At 43.7% G+C, this 25,807-nt stretch overlaps 1 protein-coding gene and 1 long non-coding RNA gene across 2 annotated transcripts in view; one reads left to right on the top strand and one right to left on the bottom strand.

Moving 5' to 3' along the window:
- The window catches only part of CLYBL (citramalyl-CoA lyase), a 330,208-nt gene that overhangs the window by 293,342 nt on the left and 11,059 nt on the right, over positions 1–25,807 (bottom strand). The gene's annotated exons all lie outside the window — the stretch shown is intronic.
- Positions 1,100–10,874, top strand: LOC128348961 (uncharacterized). The gene is made up of 3 exons (XR_008318453.1): positions 1,100–2,379; positions 5,040–5,116; positions 10,070–10,874. It is a non-coding gene; the product is annotated as an uncharacterized LOC128348961 (long non-coding RNA).

Genomic DNA, 25,807 nt, shown 5'->3' on the forward strand with positions numbered 1-25,807 from the left:
CCCTGTATATTTCTTACCTGACAAAAATCCCAATATTTTAACCAGAAGAGTTAAGTTACACAATTTTCCATATTTAGCCCAGATAACAGATAAGGAGTTTCTGGTAGAGGAGTTTCCGGTAGAGTGTTTGAATTACAATAACAGATTGCTGGATCTAATTCCTCTGGAAAGTAGTATGCTCACCTACAATGAGTAGCTGATCTAGAAAAGGATGGGCTCTAAAAATATCAGGTTCTGGATTCTAAAAACTGATGCGGCAGTGTCAAGAAGAGGTAAACAAAGCTCTCGTAATAAATAATATGAAGAACATGTTATTTCATAGGACAACCACAGGATTTTACAACACAAAGATCCTTGCTAACTGAGCAAAAAGGGACTTTTCAAAAGTGGTGATTCTCTTTATTTAGCAGGGGGAGAACAACTGGCTCCATTAAACCCCAGCACAGTATCCTTCCAGTGGCTGTTGCTGGTGTCTTTCTTATGTTTCTTTTTTTAGACTGCGAGCCCTTTGGGGACAAGGAGCCATTTAATTAATATATAAATATTCTTCTCCTTCGTTGACAAAGACATCCATTAAAAAAAATTCAGGTAAGGTCTGGGTTTTAAGTTACCAAAATCCATTCATGCTGGTGACTGGACTGTTTGGGTCAGAGATGCTAACTGTCAAAGGAAACAGGCTTACATGTATTTTTTAGAAACATATTAATTTGTTCATTCACAACAGTGCCAGTGCTTTGGTAAGCTGAACATCATTACAGTGAATTGTCTTGATCTGGGTGCAGTATAGGGGACACCTCTGATGGTGGTCTCTGTCATAGACACCACACCATTGTGACACAGATTTTAAGTCCCAGATAGCACATTCAATGACCAAGAAGCATGGTAGGAAAATTCACCCATCCATTTCCCTCAAAAATAGACCGAAATGCATCTGGCAAAATAGCTGAGTGATGCAAAGTGGTGGTGAATAAAATAGACACTCCAATATATTTATTCTTCACACAATAATAATTTTTAAAAAAACAAATTAAACTTGGAATTTTGGCAAAATGCAGACAAATTCTTCAATGAAACACTTTAATAATGAACAACAAAACAGTTCTGATATTAATCTATTTAAATGCAAGTAATTAAAAATTAGCAACAGACAAGTTAAGCAGATCTCATTGCATCATGTATCACAGATCTTAGGCAGCAAAAAGGATACGGTCACAATATGTTGGATTTTATTCCGGCTTGAAGTTCACTGTGTGACTCACTGTGAGGCCATGGCCAACACCTTAAGTCTTTGTCTGATCTAACTTGTAGGCTTAGGGAACTGTCTGGCAGGGGGCCCCACTGGCCTTACCGGCTCCAACCTTCCCTCGGCAGCCAAGGCCAGAGAGGCCCCAGGCAGGGCGGGCGGCTGGGCAGAGCAGCCTGACGAGCGGCCAGCCAAGACGCTATGGGACCAAGGAGCCAGGCTAGAGGCGCCGGGGGAAGGGTGGGGGCGAATGAGGGAGGAGGCAGCAGCAGACAGAGGCGCCGCTGAAGGGGATACAGGTGACAGCAGCCTGATATGGCAGGGCAGAGGTCCAATTAGCGGGAGCATGGGATACATCAGTTGTCAGGAGGGATTTAAGGCAGGCTCGGCCAGTGATGAGGGGCAGTTGCAGGGTGAGTGGTGGAGGAGGAAGTGGAGGAGGAAGAGAAACTGTCACAGTGATCCTGAGGAACCTGAAGGAGGAGGACTCAGGTGAACCAAAGCCCCCTCTCCTCAAAAACTCTGAGGCCCTGCCTCAGGTGGGGGGGAGGGGTGAGAAGGAGAAGTGAACAAGAGAATGGCTGTTTAGAGACTAGTGTCAGGGGCGTAACTATAATTAGGCAGGGGGAGGCCGTTGTCTCAGGGCCCCCTGCCTTGGGAGGGGCCCTCAGAGGCTCTCCCTCACCCAGCGCCTACCCGAGCTTCCTTGTGTCACTTCTTTTATTTTTATTTTTTCAATTTCATAATGTTTTTTCTCCTTGTTCCGGCGCCGGTATTTCCTTGTTGTCTCTGTCTCCGTCTCCACTCGCCACCCTCGTGGGACTGGGGGCTCCTCCCCCATCCATTGGCTGGCTGGCTGGCAGGCACCTACCCTGGTGGTTCCTCATGTGATCCAGAGAGTCACATGATCAGATCAGATCAGCTGCTGCCTGGAGAACTCACCGGCTGAGCAAGCAAGAGATCACCACCCCATTGCAGCCTGCCTGTGCCTGCCCTGACTAGACACAAACAATTAATCAATCTAGTTAAGGGAGCTCAGAGGAGGACTCTCGGAGTCAGAGACTGTGAAAGACAACAACAACAACAACAACTGTCTTAAGACATGGAGGAGGAGCGGTAGCAGGAGGAGTCCTCAGGTTAGTTAGGACACAGTGACGAGGGGGAAAGGCGCGTGGTGGGGCTAATGTGCGGTTGGTTTTTACTAAGAGAGGAGGTTGTGTTTGTCTCCCTGACCCTGATGACCAATGGCCCCGCATGGTCCCCACTTCTTTCCTCCCTCCCGCCTGCTTCTCCCCTTCTCCCGGCCTGTTCTCTGCCTGCTCGCCCGCATGGTCCCTGGGTCTCCTTCCCCCTCCCCTGCCCACATGGTCCCTGCTTTTCTCGCCCGCCCACCTGCATGGTCCCCAGCCGAGTCCCCTCTTCTCCCCACCTTTCCCTGCCCGCCCACATGGTCCCTGCTTTGTGTTCCGCTGCATGCATGGTATTTTGAATGTTTTTTAAAAAGCATTCTGTTTTTGCAGCAGCAACCTTCCTGCTGGGGCGTGGGGGGGGGGGGAGGGAAAGAGAGAGAGAGAAGCCCAAAAAAATAAGCCATCCCACCTCCCTTTACAAGCATCGTTGCTTGCCTCTGTTAAGTGTCTCCCTTATCTGCCTCTTTGGGCCTGGGGGAAGAAATGTATGTGGCACTGCCGATGGCTCATGTAACCTATGATGCTGTTCTATACTGCAATTGTGTTGCAAAGGTTGGCCTCTGGTGGAATATAGCTGGTGGAATATAGCTGGCATGATGCAGGGTTGACTTTGCATGTCTCTGTTGCTTGCCTCTGTTAAGTGTCTAAGTGTTGCTTGCCTCTGTTAAGTGTGTCTCTTTTTGCCTCTTTGGGCCTGAGGGAAGAAATGGAACATAGGAAGCTGCCATATACTGCGTCAGACCATTGGTCTATCTAGCTCAGTATTGTCTTCACAGACTGGCAGCATCTTCTCCAAGGTTGCAGGCAGGAGTCTCTCTCAGCCCTAACCTTGCAACTAGTTGGGATAGTTAGCAGAGACATCGGGCCAGGGGAAGGAGAGGTAGGCGGTGATGGTGGGCGGGGGGCCCATTTAAAAATTTTGTCTCTGGGCCCACTCCAACCTTGTTACACCCCTGACTAGTGTCATGATAGGAACTAAGAAGTTTTTAACCTTTGCAATCTTGGAATTCATGTTTAGCCTCAACTTGCAACACAAGACCATTATTTCTCTAATGTTTGTGTCACGTGCTTATATTTCTTCTCTGCCCTGCTCTACATAAACATGTAATAATTTCCAACTGTCTCTTGAAAAAAATCCTAAACAAAAACTGGCAGTGGAACGGCAAAGAGGCACCTTTTTACGCGGTGATTCTCTTTATTTAGCAAGGGAAGAGTAACTGGCCCTATCCACCCTCAGCACAGTACCTCCAGTGACTATTGCTGGTGTCTACCTTATGTTTCTTTTTAGATTGTAAGCCCTTTCGGGACAGGGATCCATCTTGTTTGCTATTTCTCTGTGTAAACCACCCTGAGCCATTTTTGGAAGGGCAGTATAGAAATCAAATAAACCAAGTTGATCAGAACCTTGAAAGATTACATATTTCAACTTATAGACCCCAGCACTCTGTATGCAAATTATACAGTGCAAAGTTGTTTCAACTTCCTTTGTTTAAAAGGGGAGAGGGAAGAAACTAATGGAAAACTGGGTGCATGTATGTGCACACAAAGTTCTAAACTAATTTCTGTATTATTGTGGGGGGGAGGTTGCATTATTTCAACTAAATATAAAATAAATATATTCTAGTTGTACAGCCAATCTTTGTAATACAAGCATACTAGTATCTAATAACAAAACTCCCACTGAGTTTAATAGACCAGGAATTCAACCTACATAAACATGTAATCATTTCCAACTGTCCAGAGAAAGCGATTCAACTTGCTGTGTTGCTTATTGAAGAGAGAAAATGCTACACTCTGCGTACAAAGGTGTACACTCCACAGTATATTATAATTCATATCTTAGAAGAGAATGATTGGACATTAAACTACAAAATTGATCTCCTCTCCAATATCATCAACTAATTATTTGGAAGGCTGTTTGGAAGCAGTCATTTAATAACCTGTCCAGAGCTGCAATACTCCCAAACTGAATCTATATTATAAAGCGAACTTTTAAAGAAAGTGTGTTTAAGGTTAAGTAGGTACTAGCTATCAAAAGAGTCTGTTTATCATGAAAGAAAGAAAGGAAGCAATAAGCTTTGCCAAAGGCAGCATGCCCATAAACATTTTACTGCAAGGTAATCAATATGATCACCAAAAGATTTACTAGCAAAAAGAAAAGTGAACCTAGAATGTAGCACACAACCAAGATTGAAGACAGTAGCGGTGAACAAAATCTAAGACCTAATAAATAAAAAGAAAAGTTTGGGAGAAACTTACTCCCTCTAATTAGAAGTACCATCACTTGAAAGTAAGCCCTTTGTTTTTGCTTCTAAGTATGCTTAAGATCAGATATTTAGTACCTAATAACAGTCTTCAAATGTGTCTTTTCTGATGTGGTACGGTTCTTATACAGAAGGTTACTGTTTCAGATTGGACTGGAATTCCTTGTTTGAAAGCACAGCTCACAACTAATTCATGTGGGGGGTAGGGTCACTGAAATTTCAACTAAATAGAAAATAAATATATTTTAGCTAAAATAGAATACAATTTTATTGCTTCCTCCTCCATATGAATATTAACAGAGGCTAATAGATGCTTCCTTCTCCATATGAATATTAACACAGGAAGAAGAGGCTTCTCCCCAACCTGTACACCTTCCATTCGGAAAGAGGTTTTCATCTGCTGATGTTCTACATTCCAGGTCTCGTCAGAAGACTGTACTGTATCCAGAACAGCACTTTTGACATGCAGAACCAGGGAATGAATCCAATATTCTTGTGTTTAAAGTTAAAAGATGCTGTTCTGCTGCTGAAGCTAAGCTGATTCATCCCTCTACATCAAGGGTGTAGCTATAATTGATCAGATGGGTACAAAGAACCTGGGCCCTCCAGCTCCTGAGGGCCCTCCAACTCCATCCCTCCCTATTTTCTTCATTATCTTCCTCACCTTGAAGGGCCACCGGGGAAAAGATCAAACACAGGCCCCCTCTCCCCTAGCTACGTCCCTGCTCTACATTGCCTAGATCCACCACACAAAAGCTATTCTGAGCTCTTTGGAGGTAGAGTGAGAGCACATGTGACACAGGGGAAGTTCACTTAGTAACCTGAAGTGGACAGTGGCTGCCTCAGCCTACCAGGGTTCCAACAATAAAGGTGTGGGACATCATGTACAGGCATCCCTTAGGTCCTTGGAGGAAGGGCAGAATAAAAATATAACAAATAAAGTTATGAGTACTATGAGACAATGCAGGTGAATTGGCTAATTCATCATGTAAAATATGAAGAGGAAAAGAAGAAGCTTCTTTCTTTTCAAAGAAGAAGCTTCTTTCTTTTCAAAGAAGAAGCTTTGAACTGTAATAAAGTATCTACATGATATACTTTATTATGGTCATTGACCAGCTGTGAGTCCATTAGATCACAGAAATACAAAAGATAAACAAAAACAGAACCAGCATAAATTTGCCCGGGTTCTGACTGGATTCTGATCTCAAAGGATGAGAGAAACATAAAATTCATCAGATGACCTTGCAGCCTCGTTAAATATGAGGAAATAAACACAAAATGAAAATCACAGTTAAAAATGCAATAGAAAAGAACATGGCCCACCGTTTCAGCTTCTATACCACAAGGGCATATGCGTACACAGAAAGGAATATTTTGATACTAGCCGACCCCGCACAGAGCTTATGTGCGGTGCTTTGGGGCCAGCTGTTTCCCTCTCCCTCTCCCTCCTACCCCGGTCTCTCCTCTCTTCCCTTTCCCTCCAGCCCCATGCTCTCTAGTCCTCCCCCCTCCCATTCCTCCCCCCCCCCACAGAGCCTCACCAGGCAGTGGGCAGCCAAGAATGGCCCCGCAGCCCACCCGCTGCTGTCGTTTTCTTCTCCCTCCCATCTGCCTGCCGCCGCCAAGGCTTTTCTCTCTCCCCTCCACCCGCTGCCTCCCCCCTTCCACCCGCCGCCACTGCTTTTCTCTCCCCCACACCCGCCGCCACTGCTTTTCTCTCCCGCCCACCACTGCCACCACTTTCTTCCCCCTCTCCTCCTCACTCGGCCAGGCCTCTCATCAAAACTTTTGCAGCATGTTGCGAGAGTTCCGCCACCAAATCCTGGACACGCATGCCAGCTAAGAGAATTAATTATATAGATTTGTCCTCAAGAAGGGTCAAAGATAGTACATTAAAATGTGCCATTGTAAATTCCCTCCAGTGTGTCAGAACAAATAGGTTGGCAAGATATCTAACTTGCAAAAAATCATATTTATTTATTTATTTATTTATTTATTTATTTATTTTATATGCCACCTGGCCCAAAGGCTGTAGGCAGTTTACAAAAATAAACAAAATAAAAACAGAATAATACCAACCATTAAACAGCAATTACAAATTTAAAACATTCAGAAATTATTAAAAGTCTGGCTAAAAAAAGTGTGTCTTAAGGGCTCTTTTAAAGGCTAGTAAAGATATTAAGCCACGAATGTCTATAGGGAGTGCATTCCACAGCCCAGCCCTGGAGCAACTATAGAGAAGGCCTGCTTCTGTCACCACCAGAGGAGCTGGTGCTATATGGAGATGGACCTCTCTTGATTATCTTAATGTGAGGTGAGGATCATGCAGAAGAAGGCATTTAGACTAACAAAGCTGGGAACCAGATTCATATTTTTTTGTAACTCAATATCCAGAATATATTGTTTAAGAGTTACTTTGGCTTTATCATATCCCAAAGATAAACGCAAGGTTCCCCACCAGGGCCTTCCTCCAGCCAGACTGAAAAACATCAACTAATGTCAAGGGAGAACTTTGAAAGATGTAAATTTCTAGGTCCTCATCCAAAATGCTACTATAATGTTCACTACCTCATTTCAAAGAGATTGTTTTTTAAACAGAAGGAGGTTCAAAAGAACAAACAGAGCAATTAAGATCATGAGCAATCTTTAAACTTACACAACATTAGAATAAAGTACGTAACTGGAATTGCTTTCTCTCTAATGCAGTACAAATAACCTCTGCTAACTGGGCAGTGAGGCACTTCTTAAAGTGGAGCCTCTCTTACATTTACAGGGAGAGAAAGCAACTACAGAATCTGTATTCAGCCCAGCACAGCACCCCTCCCCATGGGCATCCCACGTGTGTCCCTTTTCAGATAGTGAGCCCTTTTGGGATAGGGAACCATCTTACTATTTTGTTTACTGTGTAAACTGCTTTGAAAACTTGTTTTCTTGGAAAGTGGCAGTGTGGTGTAGTGGTTAGAGTGTTGGATTAAGACTGGGAAAACCTGAGTTCAAATCCCCATTCAGCCATGAACCTCACTGGGTAACTCTGGGCCAGTCACATATCTCTCAGCCTAACCTCCCTCACAGGGTTATTGTAGGATAAACATAACCATGCATACCACTCTGGGCTCCTTGGAGGAAGAGCAGGATATAAATGTATCACCATCATCACATCTAAACAGTATTAATAAATAAAATAATAATAATAATAATAAGCAAAACATCAAACTATTATTAGAAAGGCTAGTTCAAAATGCTTTTCAGTCTTTATCTCCATATCAATCCCATGAGATTATGAGAAAACTGAGGCTGAGCATCTGTGCAGACATTGTATTTGTAAATATTTTCCATTTTTTAAAAAATTGCTATTAAAATCTGGTGGAGAAGCACCAAAAATCACAGCAGCTAGTTCTGTGATTAAATATCAAGACACAGTTCCCCCAGTTACTGGAGTAGCTGTTGCAATCTTCTGGGACTCCCTGCTTCCATTTTAAACTGCCCACCATCAGTTGATCACTTACTTGAACAAATCCTTATAAGGGGTAGCCAGCTGCAGAAACCTCTGTCTGAACCAACTACAAAGCACAGTCACTGGCCGAATTCATACATAACACAGAACCGAGGGTCCAGGTTTAGCTACTGCTGTTGTTGCAGACACAGGTTTGGGGCCTCCTTCCTCAGTCACTCCCTGTGCAAATGCAGAAACTCCAATGGGATTAGATGAGAGATTATGACCAGAGATGGAAACTCTCTCCTCCGAAAGAGTTCAGTATAGCTTCCTTTCACCAGTGCCTAGCCTTCCATCTTCTGACCCGCACCCATTCCCTGGTATAGCCGAATTTGACACAAACTAAGTCTCCCTTGTTGGAAGCAGGGTGGCCCAAAGCACTGCACTGCCTGGGGCAAAGCAGCAAATGCCATTAGTGGCAGCCAGCCTCCTTTCAAAACTGACCCTTGAAAGCTCTTTGAAAGTAGCTTGGGTTGCCATATTTTGGCTTCCCAAATCCGAGTGCTTAATTTGCATATTATGTAAATCGGCTTGAAACTAATTTTTGAGCAGAATAGTGACTGCACGTTTTGCTCCATGACTCCGCTTCTACAAGGGCTAGAGCTTAGGTGTTTTTTGTTTGTTTGTTTAATGAAAGCTGAAATCTGGGTGGGCAGCTCTTGCAGATCTGCTGGTGTCTCAATAACCTGATGCCTGAAGCAATTACCTCACCTCATGAAAAGTGAGCCTCTGGTTGTAAGCATGCATCTCGGTCCCACATTTGCATGTTTTTGCAGTTTGGCCCTAAAGATCTAAGTAAAAGTCTCTAACTAGAGGAACTACAATGTTCCTACAGGATGAAGAGAAGAAAAATTAGCTACACCTTATTTAAAACAAGAAAAACAAATTATGGGGCAAGGCTACCAGTGCAATGAAAGAATGCACCATCATTCAGCAAAGTACTTTCTCTAACCTTCAAACACAGAGTGCTTGGCTGCTGGAATTAGGCAAGGTCAGATCAGATCAGGCTAGGCCAATGAAAATGCTTATGCAGAATACAGACCTGGGTGTAGATGGCGAAGGGAGCCCACGACAAAACTGCATGCATTGTGGAGATGACTCTAATTGATTATCCAACTGCAGATACTGGAAATACACTTCCAAATGTATTATCACTAGAGACGATAATGGGCTGTATGATGGATAACAAGCTGGAGTTGAATCCAGATAAGACGGAGGTACTGTTTGTAGGGGGTTGGGACACAAGAGATGGTTGAGATCTTCCTGTTCTGGACGGTGTTACACTCTCCCTAAAAGACAGGTCCATAATCTGGGAGTGCTACTGGTGGTATGCTGTGCTGGGGTTGGATAGGGCAAATTGCTCTCCCCCTGCTAAATATAAGAGAACCGCCACTTTAAAAGGTGCCTCTTTGCTCAGTTAGCAGGGGTTAGGGTTAGACCTATAAAGCCCTTAACGGCTTGGGTCCAGGGTACATAAGAGAGTGCCTTCTCGGTCTTTATGTGGCTTTTGAAGAACTGCCTGGCATAAGAGGACTTAAGATCAATATAAGGCATCTCCAATCCATGCTCTTTCCTGAGAATGACATATGGATTTGAAGTTTAAGAATACACACAAAGCATGCTTACATTCCAGCACTCTGGGTGAATATCTGCTTTTGGACAGACAATTTAACTTTAAACATTTGCATGCAAATAGTGTATAAACAACAAGCTGGAATCTGACTCCTTTAAATACGAAGATTAGAAATCTACTTTCAAAACCCTAATATTGTTCAGAAATGTGGGAGGGATTTGTTGCACTTTCAGTTTGTTTGTTTGTTTGTTTGTTTGTTTGTTTGTTATGATTTTCTAAAACTTGTTTTTATCCATTTGCATGAAGAAAGCTACAAGTCACTCAAAGGCAAGAGGACAAGAGGGATTTAAGCAAATGCTATTTGTGGGATATATCTTGGAAAAACAGTACTTGCTTCTTCTTTTTTAATATCCTGAGCAATAAAGATCTTACAAGACTTCGAAAGAGAGGGAGGCAGGGAGGTACTGCCCCATAAGTTATCAATTCCAGGCCTTGGCTTCCTAATTGACAACCTCAGGGCTACTTTCATCACTTGTCGACTTCAAACCCACACTCAATTTTTCCTTAAAGATGACGCTACATCAGTAGCTGTATGGTGTTTATGGACATATTGCAGCATACAGAAGGATTTCCGATATAGTTTGTATTAGCAGAGTAAGGAGACAGGGATTATATTAAAAGGAGCACCAAGGCTGAAAACAGACAGTAAGTACTAGTCAACATTTTGTACTGACCCAAGGATTATTTTAAGCCATCTAAGTAATATGGCACAAAACAAACTCTGAAACTGAAAGCTCAAATGTAGTATTTGTATTCCAAATGGTATTTTACATGACCTACAATATACTCAACACTATAACATGTTTTTAAGGCAAAATAAAAAAGCTGCTGTTGGAAGGGTGCACAAACACATCGTCATATTTGTGGCAAAACAGAGAATGTGTAGCATCTCTGAAATTAGCTGTACATCACCAAGAATGCAAATAAATAAATAAATAAATATTCACACAATATATTAAAAAGTAGTTAAGGCCTGAATTATATTAAATTTTTTAGCAGGTACATAACAAAAAATGAAGTAATTATTATTAAAGAAGTCTACCCATTTGATATAAGCCAGTTTCAAACTAATAAAGACAATTATTCCAAATTATCAATAGTAATAAATCCCATCTACAAGGGTTTTATACTATTGATAATTTGGAATAATTGTAGATGGGTATTATTTCTATAGATACTTTGGGATAATTATATTTATTAGTTTGAAACTGTCATGTATCAAATGGGTAGACTTCTTTATTAATCTTTACTTCATGTTTTGTTATGTAAGCACTGTAAAATATTCCCCTTAGGGGATGGAGCCACTCTGGGAAAAGTATCTAGGTTCCAAGTTCCTTCCCTGGCATCTCCAAGATAGAGCTGAGAAAGATTCCTGCCTGCAACCTTGGAGAAGCCACTGCCAGTCTGTATAGACAATACTGTGTAAGATGGACCTATGGTCTGACTCAGTATATGGCAGCTTTCTAAGGTCATAAAGTCATGCATGGCAAGCTCCCCCCACTGCAGCCGCGACCCAAGCCCCGCCCTCACTGCAGCCACGACCTGTTGTTGCCTGCCCTCTCTGGGGTGTGAGAGGAAAGGGTGAGTGGCAAGAAGGGGAGGAATGGGTGAGCAGGCGTGGGGAGGAACAGGCGAGCGGGCAGAGGAAAGCAACTGCTGAGTGGCAAATGGGGGAGAAGGAAGAGGTGAGGTGTGAGTGGGCGAGGGAAAGTAGCTGCCAAGCGGTGAGTAAAGGGTGAGCGAGGGGGGGGAGATGGGGAGGGGAGAGGGGAGGCCGAGCAGGGGGAAAGGCCAAGTGAGGGGGGGCCTTCTGCCACCCCGCCAAGTTCCTGGGGTGAGGAAGGCTGACTGAGAGATTGGGAAAGCCGGGTGCACTGATGCACAGGTGCTCTGTGCAGGTTCAGCTTGTTCAATATAAATGTCTCTCTCTTTAACCTCCCCAAGTGACCATTAATAATCCCTAAAACATTTTTTATTTCAAATCTTTACCAAATAGGATTTTTAATGTCACTAATGTGTCCAAAAGACCCCAAAAGTCATATCATCTAAGGACACATTCCTTTCTTAATCATCCCATCACAACAACTACCAAACAAGTTAGTAAACTAAAAACTAGGGATGTGCATGAATTGTGAGTCAAAGAGTGATTAGCAGTACAGCCCTGGTACCTTTAAAAGGGAGGAGAGCAGGTCCATACCTGCTCCTCCTCTGCTCGCTGCAGCTTCCTGTTTGGGCAGCACTCTTCCGTGCTCTCCTCCCTTTTAAAGGTACTGGGACTGCACTCACTCTTCAACAACAACAACAAATATTTATATACTGCTTTTCAACAAACACTTCCAAAGCAGTTTAGACAGAGAAACAACAAATAAATAAATATTTATTTCAAATCGTGGTTTGTGCACATCCCCCCCCTCCAAATACAGAAACAGGACTGAAACGTAAAGCCCTATGCAGCCACAAATTCTGTTCCCTCTCCACTAAAAAGTTGTTTAATATCTCACCGCTGAATTTCTTTGTCTGGAAATTGGGAAGGATAGCAGTCCTGCAATGGCTTGGGGATTATGGGAGTTGTAGTCAACAACACATTGGAGTCCCTGTTAGAGGGAACACTGCCAGCCTATGACAGCATGTGCAGATTGGGCTGATGATTTGCAAAGTAAGCTATTTATGAAAGATAAAACAAGATTGGATCAATAACACTTGGAACAAGGTACCACCCATTTACAGTATCACACACTGCAGCCACACAACTGCCTGGAAAGAGAGGACAGTTCAAACAGTACAGAGAGCTCAGGATCATTAACTCACTAGGCAAGGATCACAAGCTCAGAAAAGTGTTTAGCACTGGAGTGAGAACAAACAGCTATCTTCTCAGGACAGCAGCCAAAGCAATACAGTAAACTTAGTCTGGCATTTCCAGTAATTATTATTGATTACAAGATGAGAGTTAAGCAAGCAGTTATAACAATCTCATCCTAAAAATACAGTCAGTTTATGCTAAAGGAGGTTTACATGTGAGCCCTTACTGCACAAATTCACAATTTGCTTAGCATAAATAATCACTTTGGAAAGATTAAAATGACAAGAAGTCTGCAGATGATTTCTATGTTTAATTTTTATACTGTTTCCAAAAATCTGCATATCATTCATAAAAACAGTACAATAACCAAGTAACATGTTATGCTTATCCTGTTATATTCTTATTTGGGGATTGTCAGTCTCAGGTGTGAAGAGTCTGGAGTAAGTCCATCCAAATTAAGACATGTTTTTATGAATCAAGAGGATCTGAGCACACTATTATAATTTTAATTGTATTTATTAAGTAGCTGACATAGTGTGCAACATTATGAATGCAGTAGAACATAATGTTTACATCGTTTTGGAAAAGCACTGTTGTGCAAGCACAAAGAATGCCCAAATGGAACTGTGCAACAGTGTGGCCATTATTCTAATAGTGGTTGTATGTCAGCCACTATTTTTATACATTTTAAAAAACTGATTAACCTTCTGATTTATTGCAGATTGCCACCACATTGTCAAGCTTACTTTCTACGGCCAGTGGAGGCTAAAATTATGTACTTGTTTAACACAAAAGCTGGGAGTCTCAACATTCTAAATGGATCCCTTGTGACATACAAAAAGCCACGGACAACCCAAAAGCCGTATGTTGCCCATTTCCACACCTCAATATTTCTCAGGTAGTTTCACCACAATAATTCAGTCAGTCTTTTTCTAAGACAGTAGCCTACAAGCTGGGCAGACCAAGTCCTATCCCCATGACCCACATCATGATCCCCAGCGTCCCAATAGAGTTCCTTGAGGCAAATGAGAGCCAGCACAGCAATCAGAGAATGAGATGGTTGAAGCAATTTGCATCACACAAATGACCCCACTTCTATCTGTGGGCTCCAGGACTACAGGAACATCTACCACGAATCAATGGGTCCTGGCTAGAGTATTGGATCCTGAGTTCAGATCTCTGCTGAGTCAGGAACCTGTCACTTTCTGCACCTTGCTGTCCCTCAGCCTAATCTGACCCAGAGCGTTCTTCTGATGATAAATGAGATAAATATAAAGCACTTCATATGCTGAAAATAACTCTAAGTCATACATAACAATTAGATCTTCCTCTTCTCAGTTCAAAAGCAACAGGCCAGCAAATGATGGTACTTAAATGTAAGAAGAATGACAGAAACATATTTAGCAGTGCAATCCTATGCATGTTTACGTGGAAATAAGTCCCACTGAGTTTAACAAAACTTACTGCCAAGTAAGTCTGTTGGGTGCTGCAACAAACTGGAAAGAAACTCTATATCAAGAAGAACCCCAGCTGTAGACTCTAACATATATAGAATAGGTATACATCTAAATACATTTCTCCCCTCTTCACAAAGAGATATCAGCCCCGAAGACACTGAAACAATAGACTATTATGTCCACTTTCTGTAGGCAGATGTTTTCCGGTTTTCCTCTAAAAACCATAAACCACATTTGCAGTGTTGATAATCTACGTCTGTAGCCTCCATTACAAGCCGGGAACCTTCCAGGGTGTAGAATTTAAGTTTACAAGCCTGTTTTGCTTTCCTACAGGCACTTTGAGCTTGTAAATGGCACCTTTCAGTGTCCCAAAGAACGAAGGGCAGCTAGTCCCAAATTCTCATGTTGCTTAATGGTCTCACATAAAACGGGGTCCATGGAATTTTTATTGCCATCCCAGGACAAACTCGCAGGTGAAGAACCACTAGGGAAAGGATGTCTTGTGCTTTGCCCCTCCAAGCTTTCCAGGTGCATGGAATTTTCCCACTCCTTTCTTGAACAATTAATAGAGCTCTCAATATAAAGTCTCTAGACCAAACGTTAGAGCAATGGGAAGCAAATCAAATGGAGCATTCTTCAAGAAGAAAAATGTCAGAGATCAAGGCATGTTGACCTCAAAGTCAACAAAGCTATAGAACTTTTTACATAAAAATAACTAAATTAATGTATTTTTTCTTTCCAATTCCACATGCAGAAACCAACCTCTTTCCTCCACCCTGCAAAAAAACCCCACCTACCTAACTTTTCAGTTCCCATAGGAAATTCATGAAGGTTGCAAACCAATAGGTACACTGTTCACAAGTGATATTCAGAGCATTAAAAGGGAGAAATGTGTAAGGATTTTGGCTGCAACCCAAAGCATATTCAGGATAGTCTCAAAAAGTCCTATTTAATCTATGATTGTTCTGGCATGAAGAGTTTGTGGACTGCAGCTTCTGAATGCTACAAATTACTTCCAAATTTAATGACTCGCAACATGGCAAAAACAGTGGTAATGAGCTATGGGTTTCTGCTAACAAAACAAAAAAAAAGTACTAGAGGCAGACAAATGAAAGAGGAAACCAGTAAATTGTAAGTAAGATTGCTAATTTGGTTCATGCACAGTTTTAGTTCAGCTGTGGGTGTACCAAACAGGACTTGTGTCCTTCCCAATCAGGAAACAGGATTAAACATTTTAAAAATATTTTACTACAGAGCTGGATTCTCTTTCAATTAAGGGGCAAAAATTTCCCACAGATTCAGGCACTTCAAATAAATTAGGACCTTGTCTTGATCCTCTACATATTTAGGTACAAGACACAGGAGTTAACAGGAAATGTGTGTTCTCCAGTCAGTCTCATTAGCTTGTTCTGCCACACACATCCTGAAACACATGTTTTAGATGCTTAAAAAAAAAACCCAAAGCACCCAAGTAAGTGCAGTACCGATGCCATGTTGCTCACACAATATGCAAGACACTGGCACTATAGCATTAAAGAACTTCACTGGTGTTTCTGCTGCAATCTTAGACCACCACCAAGTTTTGGCAAATGTCTTTACAGACCTATTGTTACACTTAAATTGAACATCTATGCATTTACATGATATTGTACACATCTTCAAAGGAAGAGGCAATTTCAGTTTGTGTATGTACTAATGGCACAGCGGGGAAGCAACCCCTGCTCACTGGGCAAAGAGGCACCTTTTAATGTGGTGATTCTCTTTATTTAGCAGGGGAAGAATAACTGGCCATATCCACCCCCAGCACAGTACCTCCAGTGACTGTTGCTGGGGTCTATCTGATGTTGCTTTTTCGATTGTGAGCCCTTTGGGACAGGGATCCATCTTCTTTGTTATTTCTCTGTGTAAACTGCTCTGAGCCATTTCTGGAAGGGCGGTATAGAAATCGAATAAATAATAAATAATAATAACCTGCATAGAGAGCAGGAGGCTGTTGGTTTGAATCCCCACTGGTGTGTTTCCCAGAATATGGGAAACTCCTGTATCAGGCAACAACGATATAAGAAGGTGCTTAAAGGCATCATCTCATACTGCATGAGAGAAGGCAATGGTAAACCCCTCCAGTATTCTACCAAAAAAACCACAGGGCTCTGTTGTCTCCAGGAATCAACACCGACTCGACGGCACAACCTTTCCTTTCCATGTACTAAAATATGAATTTGCACCACATTTTCTCATGAACATAGGATGGTCCCTGTGATTGTCGGTGACTATGGGCACTGAATTATATAAGAGTAGCTGTCTTTGTGGTACATAGAGAAGTTTGATTATAATAAAAAAAGTGGATTCATTTTAATAGAGAACTTTACTGTTGTGAGTTCTGGTTGTGTCAGTTCTGTGTTTCCTGCAGCTGAGAGCTGTAGGCCTGTCTTGTTCATTGTTTTTCAGTCTACTTGGGGTTCTTTTTTGTGGGAGGTAGTTGCATTTATATTTTCTTTGCACTCCAAATAAGACACAGTGCTTGTTGTCTGAAACATTGCTTGCCCAGTCACTACTTATACTTGTCAGAATTTTCATGTAAACACACACGTACTGGTGTGTCATATCCGTTTCACCAATTCCCTCCCTCCCTCAGCTTTCTGCCTTCCAGTACTGCCAGCCAAATCATTCTATTGATGTTTCAAAGGCAGAGTATATTGAAAATATCCACCCCGCATTAATCCCTGGCATCTGATAAGGCAGAAGTATACTGTCTCCAAAAGTGGAAAGTTAAGTTAGTAGCCGTGCCAGCAGTAGGATAATTGCTGAAGTCACCCTAAAGCAGCAAGAGAATGATGTTTCCTTGAAAAGTCAACATTTCTGGCCATAGTTATCCATGCCCACGTTTCATCTTGACTGGGTTACTTAATGTGCTCTACTTGGGGCTGTCCTTGAACTCTCTTCAGAAACTTCAGTTGGTCCAGAGTGAAGCAGTACAGGTCTTGATTTGTACAAGACCCACTATACATAGAAGACCCAGTTTTTTCAGCTGCTGCACTAACTTACCAGGTTGTTTCCAGGTGCAATTCAAGATGCCAGTTTTAAAGCCGTAAACCAGGCTTCCCCAAACTGCAGCCCTCCAGATGTTCCTGAACTACAACTCCCAGCATCCCTAGACATAATTTTTTGTGGCTGGGTATGCTGGAAGTTGTAGTTCTGGAGGGCCGCAGTTTGGGGAAGCCTGCCTTAAACGATCTGGGGGTGTGTGGTCAACATACTTGAAGGGCCACCTTCTCCCACAGGAATGTGCCCATCCTGTGAGAACATATTGGGTTCACACAGACATCAACCCAGGAGAGACTGAATATGAAGAAGAGGGGAAGTCCGCCCCAGCCTGGATCCCTGACAACCCCTGGGATCCACCTGAGCCGAAGTAGCTAGACTGGCCCCTCCCTCGGAGCAGCCCTGGAGCACTGAAGATCCCACCTGAGCGTCCTCTAGTAGTATTCCAGGATGTTTGGTGGCTAGCAAACCCTAGGAGCTCCCTCCATCAACACCCCCCCCCCGCTCTTTAGGAGCAGAGAAGTGATGCTGAGTAAGAGCTGAGGTCTGGTAGCAGCACACACCCCTGGCTGCTTGGGGCATGTGTCCCAATGGGTCTACTCTGGAGGAGGGGGAGATCACATCGCATGCCTCCTTGGGATGAGGACTACCCTAGGAGTCCAGATAGGGACAGGACCCTTGCAAGACATAAATGCCTTCAGTTTTTGTCAGCACTTTGCTGGTTCAACACCTTCTCTAGAGAGCGTGTGCTTCCAGCCTGCCTTGCTGCTCCACATCCTGCTGCCCTGCCAGAACCAGACTTGCACAGAGTATGTCAAGAAGCCCACTTGCATCTGCCTCCTCACTTGGTGCACTGGGTGGTCATGTGAGAGGCAGCCTTCTCATTGGCTTCTCCTGTGCTATGGAACTCCCTTCCCCTAGAATTCCAAACAGCCACTGCTTTGGGGATGTTCAGTGGCTAAAAAAAACCCGCTTCTTTAGTTGGAGGAATTCTTTTTTGTATTCTATATTGCATACATTTTAAAATGTTCATTATCTAAGCTGTCCTGAATTTCTTAACAGATAGGCGGTATACCTTTTTAACAAATAAAGTTTTCAATTCCCCCCCACCCCGCCGTAACACTGTTAAGAGAAAGCGCAGGGTGAGAATTACTCTAGAATTGCGCTATTTTTCAGCACTAGATGATGCAGCTGAGATCACTATTATCTGTTTCAATTTCATCACAGTTTTTCAAATCCATTACAGTTTTTAGAAAGCAAGTAAAATCTTGGCTTTTTACCTAGGCTTTTAAGTAAGTGTTTAGTTTGCTGCTACTTTGTATCTTATGGTTATATTGTACATTTTTGAAAAACTTTTAATTAGATTTGTATTTTTATATTCCATTTTAATTCTAATTGTGTAGTTTTTATGGTTTTATACTGTTTTAAATGTTTTCTAACCCGCCTTGAGATTTTAATGAAAAGCAGTATAAAAATTAAATAAAATACATACATAATTTCAATTTCCTGAGGCTATATTAAGATGCTTCTTATCTTTCATCTCTCTCTCTTCATATATATACATGCATATGAACGAACACACACACACACAGAGTTTTCTTCATCTATTCCTCAAATGTTAACTGTCCTCTAAAATGCAGGTCCTAACTAAGGCTGTATATGCAATTTAAACCCTCTTATTGACAGGTTACAGAGATGTACAGAGGGGCAAAAAAAATCCCTATTTGACATGTACACTAATGGGATCTGACCTGTCAGTGACTAACCAGGAATGGGATCTTGAGTTTGTGGTGTATAGCTCAATGAAAATGCTAACTCAGTGTGTGGCAGCTGTGAAAAAGGCAAGTTCCATGCCAGGATCATTAGGAAAAGGACTGAAAATAGAACTGCAGTGCTAATATTATAATGCAGGGCTTGACAAACCCCAAGTACCAGGAAACCTTGGCACCTGGAAGTTTAACTGTAGCGCCTAGAAAAACCCAGCTCAGAATCATAGCAATGCCATCCCTTAGGCCAGTGCCCACAATCACCACCCTTCCATTTTCCTATCACACTGCCCTTCAGAATTCCCCCCCCCTTCTCTAACACCAGAAGTCATCCAACGAACTTAGTAGGAAATGTAGCACAGACAAAAGTAAGAACAATTACACACAGTGCATTAATCTTATATAATTTGTAGACAAAGGATGTGGTGGTAACCACCAGGCTACATGGCTTTAAAAGGTTAGACAAATTCATGGAGGACAAGTCTATAATTGGCTACAAGTCTTGATGGTAAGATTGTACCTCCCAGGATGGAAAAAAACTGATGATTAAAAAAAAAAAATCATAAGAATCCATGTTTAAATAACGTACTATATTTCTCATTTTAAAATCCACATGGTTAAAATTAAATCTCATCACCTCAACTTATAGTCTCTTAAAAATGAATTAATGTCTCTCTTCTATACATGGCTCTCTTTTGTCTATGCTTGGAGTTACCTATCAAACATGGGCATTCCTTTCAGTTTCATCTCAAGAAAGTGTCTCTAGACTGCCTGCACTGTCCAGTAACTAGCAGGTTAGATCTTGCTTCTGAAAATGTCTGAGCTTTTATAGTGTCTGCTTCTAAGCAGAGTGAAATCATATCTGCAAACAGTCAGGCAGGATTGTTATTTGTGGTTATGCTAGGTTGCGGCAGATCCATTAGAGAAAAAGAACAGGTATTACGTATTATTTCCTTTTTTTAAAAAATCATAAGAACATAGGAAACTGCCATATACTGAGTCAGACCATTGGTCCATCTAGCTCAGTATTGTCTACACAGACTGGCAGTGTCTTCTCCAAGGTTGCAGGGAGGAATTTCTCTCAGCCCTATCTTGGAGAAGCCAGGGAGAGAACTTGAAACCTTCTGCTCTTCCCAGAGTGGCTCCATCTCCTGAGGGGAATATCTTACAGTGCTCACACATCAAGTCTCCCATTCATATGCAACCAGAGCAGGCCCTGCTTAGCTAAGGGGAGAAGTCATGCTTGCTACCACAAGACCAGATCTCTTCTCCTTTTTAAGATAATCAAATTATCTTTAAAAATTACAAAAAATATACCCTTCTAGATGTTGTAAATGCTCTACTGAACTGTAAATTTACATGTTCTAATGATAAGATTTCCATCATTGTTTAAGAAATGTGAAGAAACATGAGCAGGGAACTTAATTTAAATCATTGGTTTAAATCAGGTTTTTCTCTTGGTGAGTTAAATCATGATTTAAATAAATGAAGTAAATCACTTTTATTTAAATCCTTCCAGGTTCAGAGGCATGCAGGATGCATCCTGCAAGGCATGCAGCAGCACCCTGCCAGGTTCAGAGGCAATATGCCCCTGAATGTTAGTTGCTGGGGAGCAATGGCAGGAGAGGGGACATGCATTCATATCCTGCTTGTGGGCTTCCCAGAAACATCTGGTGGACCACTGTGGGAAATAGGATGCTGGGCTAGGCAGGCCTTATGCCTGATCCAGCAAGGCTGCTGTTAGGTACTCTTGGCTGAATAGGGCAGGGGCAGGAGGGAATCTATAAGATTAACACTGAAAGGTTTCAATTGTGGCTCCAGTTCTATTTGGTACACCAGATATAACTGAGGCCACAACTTAAACCTTTCACTGTTAATCTTATAGGGGTTTTTTGTTGTTGTTTTTTTAAAAAACCATACCACCTAGTTATCCTAGTTTATGGCCCATCCCAACTTCTAGTTAATCTAGGCTGCAGCCACATAACAAATAAAAAGTCTCAATGTAGGTATTTGCAGCATTCTGTGAGAGTATCACTTAGAACATAAGAACATCCCTGCTGGATCAGGCCCAAGGCCCATCCAGTCCAGTATCCTGTTTTGCACAGTGGCCTACCAGATGCCGCTGGAAGCCACAGGCAGGAGTTGAGGGCATGCCCCCTCTCCTGCCACTACTCCCCTGCAACTGGTACTCAAAGGCATCCTGCCTTTGAGGCTGGAGGTGGCCCACAGCCCTCCGACTGGTAGCCATTGATAGACCTCTCCTCCATGAATTTATCCAAACCCCTCTTAAAGCCATCCAGGTTGTTGGCTGTCACCACATCTTGTGGCAGAGAGTTCCACAAGTTGATTATGAGTTGTGTGAAAAAGGAACATTGGTCTTACCGTGAAGGGTTCTTTTTCCTGGTGGTAGGAGATACTCAGGAAGGGTTAGGAACTGCACATGCCCGAGACAGAACTGGACCATGTGATTCTTGTGGGCGTAGCTGGCTCCCCAGTTCCAGGACTGTTGAGCGAGGAGCATCTGGCCCATAGAGAGAGCTATGTGTTCGAAACCTACAAGAAATGTGAACTAAATAGGGGAGACAGAAAGTCTAGAACAGATAACACCGTGAGGATAGCAGAATGAAATAACCTGAGACAGATTCTGAAACCCTGAGAGCTGCCTCAACTAATTGATAGGCCAAAATAACAAAAAAAAAAAAAGGCCTGTACCCCCCAAGACTGTAGAGAGAAGCTATCAACATTCGGATAGGTGCATCCGGGTGGGGCTGAGGATCTCCTACCACCAGGAAAAAGAACCTTCACAGTAAGACCAATGTTCCTTTTTCCTCTGGTGGTAGGAGATCCTCAGGAAGGGATGTGCCCAAGCTGAAGACACTGATCCCTGGGAGGGCAAGATGCACTTACAAAACCTGCTGCAGCACTGTGCAACCCAAAGCCGCCTGCTGCTCGGAAAATTCCGGAATTTTATAATGTCGAATAAATGGAGTGGCAGATGCCCATGTGGCCGCCCTGCAGATCTCAGAGAGAGGAACATGAGCAGAGAACGCCGCTGAAGCGGCTGCACTCCTGGTTGAGTGGGCCATTATACCCCCTGGTGGCGGCAGGTTGAGAGTGGAATAAGCTAAAAGAATACAAGACCTGATCCAGCCCACCAGGGTGGCCTTAGAAACCTTGTTCCCCAAGGTAGGACCATGAAAATAAACAAACAGAGCATCTGATTTTCGGATGTCTTTAGTTCTCTTAAGGTAAACGCGTAAAACTCTACGTACATCGAGGTTATACCATAACTTCTCCATCGGGTGTACCGGAGAAGGACAAAATGAGGGCAAAACAATGACCTGTGACCTATGAAACTGAGAATTAACCTTAGGTAGAAAAGTAGAATCAACTCGCAGCAGAACTGTATCAGACTGAAAAGTGCAGAACTCTTTTTTCGATGACAAAGCCCCCAGTTAGGAGACCCGTCGGGCCGATGTAATTGATACTAGAAAAAGTACCTTGTAGGACAAAACCTTCAGAAGGATAGATGAAATGGGTTCGAATGGGGCCCTAGTCAGAGCGTTGAGAAACTTATTAAGATTCCAAGTAGGGAAACGCTTGATGGGTGGAGGTGCCAAGTTGGAAGCGCCAAGTAGGAACTTCGAAATATGTGGATGTAGCGATAGATGGTAGCCTGCGGAGAGATTGAGAACCGAAGCTAGTGCTGACACTTACCGACGTAAGGTCGCCGGGTGGAGTTGTTTGTCTAAACCTGCCTGCAGAAAATTAAGAACCTCAGGTACCCCTGCCGAAAGTGGGTCCAAGCTGGATGTGCGAGCCCCGGTTAGAAATGCTGACCATGTCGTTTGATAGATCCTGTGAGTAGAATCCCGCCTAGAGGCCAAGATGGTATTCTGCACCGGCGATGAGTATCCACTATTCACTAAGTTCGAGCGCTCAACCTCCAGGCGGAGAGCTGTAGCCATTGTGGTTCCGGGTGGTGTATCAGCCCTTGAATCAGCAGGTCCTGGCGTGTTGGAAGATGCCACGGAGGACCTACCGCCAGTTCCATGATGCTGGAGAACCACGGGTGACATGGCCAGTGGGGAGCTATGAGAATGAGTTTGGCGCGTTCTCGAAGCGCTTTCTTGAGTACCTTCATGATGATGGGAACTGGAGGGAAGGCATATAACAGAGCTTTTGGCCACGGAGAGTTTAGTGCGTCCGTCCCTTCCACTAGTGTTGAGTGGTATCTTGAATAATAGCGGGGAAGTTGATGGTTCTGTGCTGATGCGAATAGATCCACCTGGGGATCGCCTAGGATTTGAGTCATTTGAAGGAAAACTTCTGGGTGGAGAGATCACTCGCCTGGGTCGAGTGATTTGCGGCTGAGCCAATCCGCAAGTTCATTGTCCTCCCCTTTTAGGTGTTCCGCTGATATTGATAGGAGATTGTTCTCTGCCCATTCGAAGAGGAGATTGGACTCTTTCATCAGTATTCTGGACTTGGTGCCCCCTTGTCGGTTGATGTGAGCCTTTACTGTTACATTGTCCGTTCTGACCAAAACATGATGATGTTGAAGCAGTTCTTGAAAGCTGAGAAGCGCCAGGCGGGCCACTCTGAGTTCCAGCCAGTTGATGGGTCGCCTCTGTTCCTTTAGAGACCAGGAGTCCTGTGAAACCTGAGTCTGGCAGTGGGCCCCCCATCCCAACAGGCTGGCATCGGATGTGACTACCACCCATGCTGGTTCCTCCAATGGGAGGCCCTTGTTGAGGGCTGGGGACATCCACCATAGTATGGACTCCCGGACGTATTGCGGAATCAGGACCTGAGCTTTGGAGCAGGCCATGATGTCGTCCTGCCAGGGGAGTAACAACCACTGTAGGGGGTGAGAATGCCATCTGGCCCACGGAGTGCAAAGGAGACAGGCAATCATGGAACCTAGGGCTTGGGCCAGAGTCATAACGTCCTCCGGGGTCTTGGTAAGTAGCGGACGAAGTTGTTGGGTAACCTTTAAACATCATTCCGGTGGTAGGAAGATCTTCCCCCAAGCAGTATCGAAGAGGGCCCCCAGATGAACCAACATCTGGGTAGGTTCGAGATGGCTCTTGGTTCGGTTGACTACAAAGCCGTGGTCCCTTAGAGCTGTCAATGAGGTGCAGACATCTTTGATGGCCTGTTCCCACGAGCGGGCTCTGATCAAGAGGTTGTCCAAATAGGGGTGAATGTGGACCCCCTGGAGGCGGAGGTGTGACACCAGTGCTACCATAACCTTGGTGAACACCCTCGGGGCAGATGAGAGGCCGAAGGGAAGGGCGCGATACTGATAATGAACCCCGTCGTAGGAAAAGCGTAGATGCTTGCGAGAGCTGGTTCTGATCGGAATATGCAAGTAGGCCTCTGAAAGGTCGATAGAGGCCAAAAAATCTCCCAGCTGTACGGTCTCCTTTATGGTGTGCAAGGATTCCATCCGAAACTTTCGTTTTTGGACAAAGCGGTTGAATGCCTTGAGATCTAATACAGCCTTCCATGTTCCGTCTTTCTTTGGAACTGGAAAAAGGATGGAGTAGGTGCCTTGAAAAAGCTGGGAAGGAGGGACCCGCTCGATTGCTTGCATCTGAAATAAGTGCTGCACTGCCTGAAGCATCCGTACATGTTTGCGAGGACTGGAAGATTTTGGTGTGGGGATGAAACGCTTGTGAGGAACCGAAGAGAACTTGATGTCGTAGCCATTGTTCACCACGTCTAAGACCCAGACATCCGATGTTGAGGACATCCACGTGGTGCAATGGTCCGACAGTCGTCCGCCTACAGGAATGGTGTCATTGTTTCTTGCGATTGGCAAAGGAGCCAAATTGCTTGTGTGGGTATCCTCTGTAATTGCCCCTGAATCGTTGTCTGCATTGAGGTCTGAAGGAACCTCTGGAAGGAGTGAATCGGGAATCTCGCACTTGATAATTTTGGTTGAAGCTATGCAAGTATGGTTGATTGAAAGCTTGTCTATATGGACGGAAAGATCTGGCGGAGTAACGAAAGGTGCCACGAAAACCCCCACGAAAAGACAGCATAATCTTTTTCTTATCCCTAGAATCTATCAATACAGGATCAAGAACAGGTCCAAAAAGCTCACTGCCTGCAAAAGGTGCTGATGTTAGGGCTAGCTTTGATTTATAATCCACGTTCCAGGATTTAAGCCAGAGAGACCTACAAATTGCCACGCCTGCAACCATGGCTCTAGAGGATTGCTGGATGTTATCTAAGCTAGCATCGGCCATTAGTGCAGCTGCCTTGGCCATTTTATTAATGCCATGGCGAAGCTTGGGCAATTCGGGGGGGACCATCTTAACAAGTTCTTTGGCCCATAACAACGATGCCCTGGCAAAAATTGAGCTAGTCGTTGAGATTTTAATAGAGGAGGAAGAGGCGTCGTGGACCTTCTTAAGAAGGGAGTCACAGCGACGATCTTCCTGAGACTTCAATTGTTCTTGACCCTCTGACTGAATTACGGTTCCCGAGACCAGCTGGACCACGGGAGGGTCCACTTTAGGGGTGGCAAGGAGTTTGGTTACTTCCGCAGGCAACATGTAGTGTCTCTTCGGAATGTTACCTATGGGCTTGGTTGCGGTGGGTCGCTGCCACTCAGCACACATGACCCTTCTAAATAATGGAGGAAAAGGAACTGCTGGACTCACCAGTTCAGAGGCGGGAAACACTTGTTGGTCTAGCGTAGAAGTTTGGCTCTCTGGTTCTGGCGGAGATACATCATTAATTACCCGCTTAGCCTTTGCTAGGAGGATCTCAAACTCTGTAGAAGAAAACAGCCTGGCCGAATTAGGGATAGGTGGGTTCACTTCTTCATTGGAAAGTTCCCCTTCCTCCTTATCTGATTCAATGGGACCAGAGGGGTCCTTAGGTGGCAAGTGTGGTGAGCCCCCTT

The sequence above is a fragment of the Hemicordylus capensis genome, chromosome 3 (genome assembly GCF_027244095.1).
Source record: "Hemicordylus capensis ecotype Gifberg chromosome 3, rHemCap1.1.pri, whole genome shotgun sequence".
NCBI classification, from domain to species: domain Eukaryota; kingdom Metazoa; phylum Chordata; class Lepidosauria; order Squamata; family Cordylidae; genus Hemicordylus; species Hemicordylus capensis.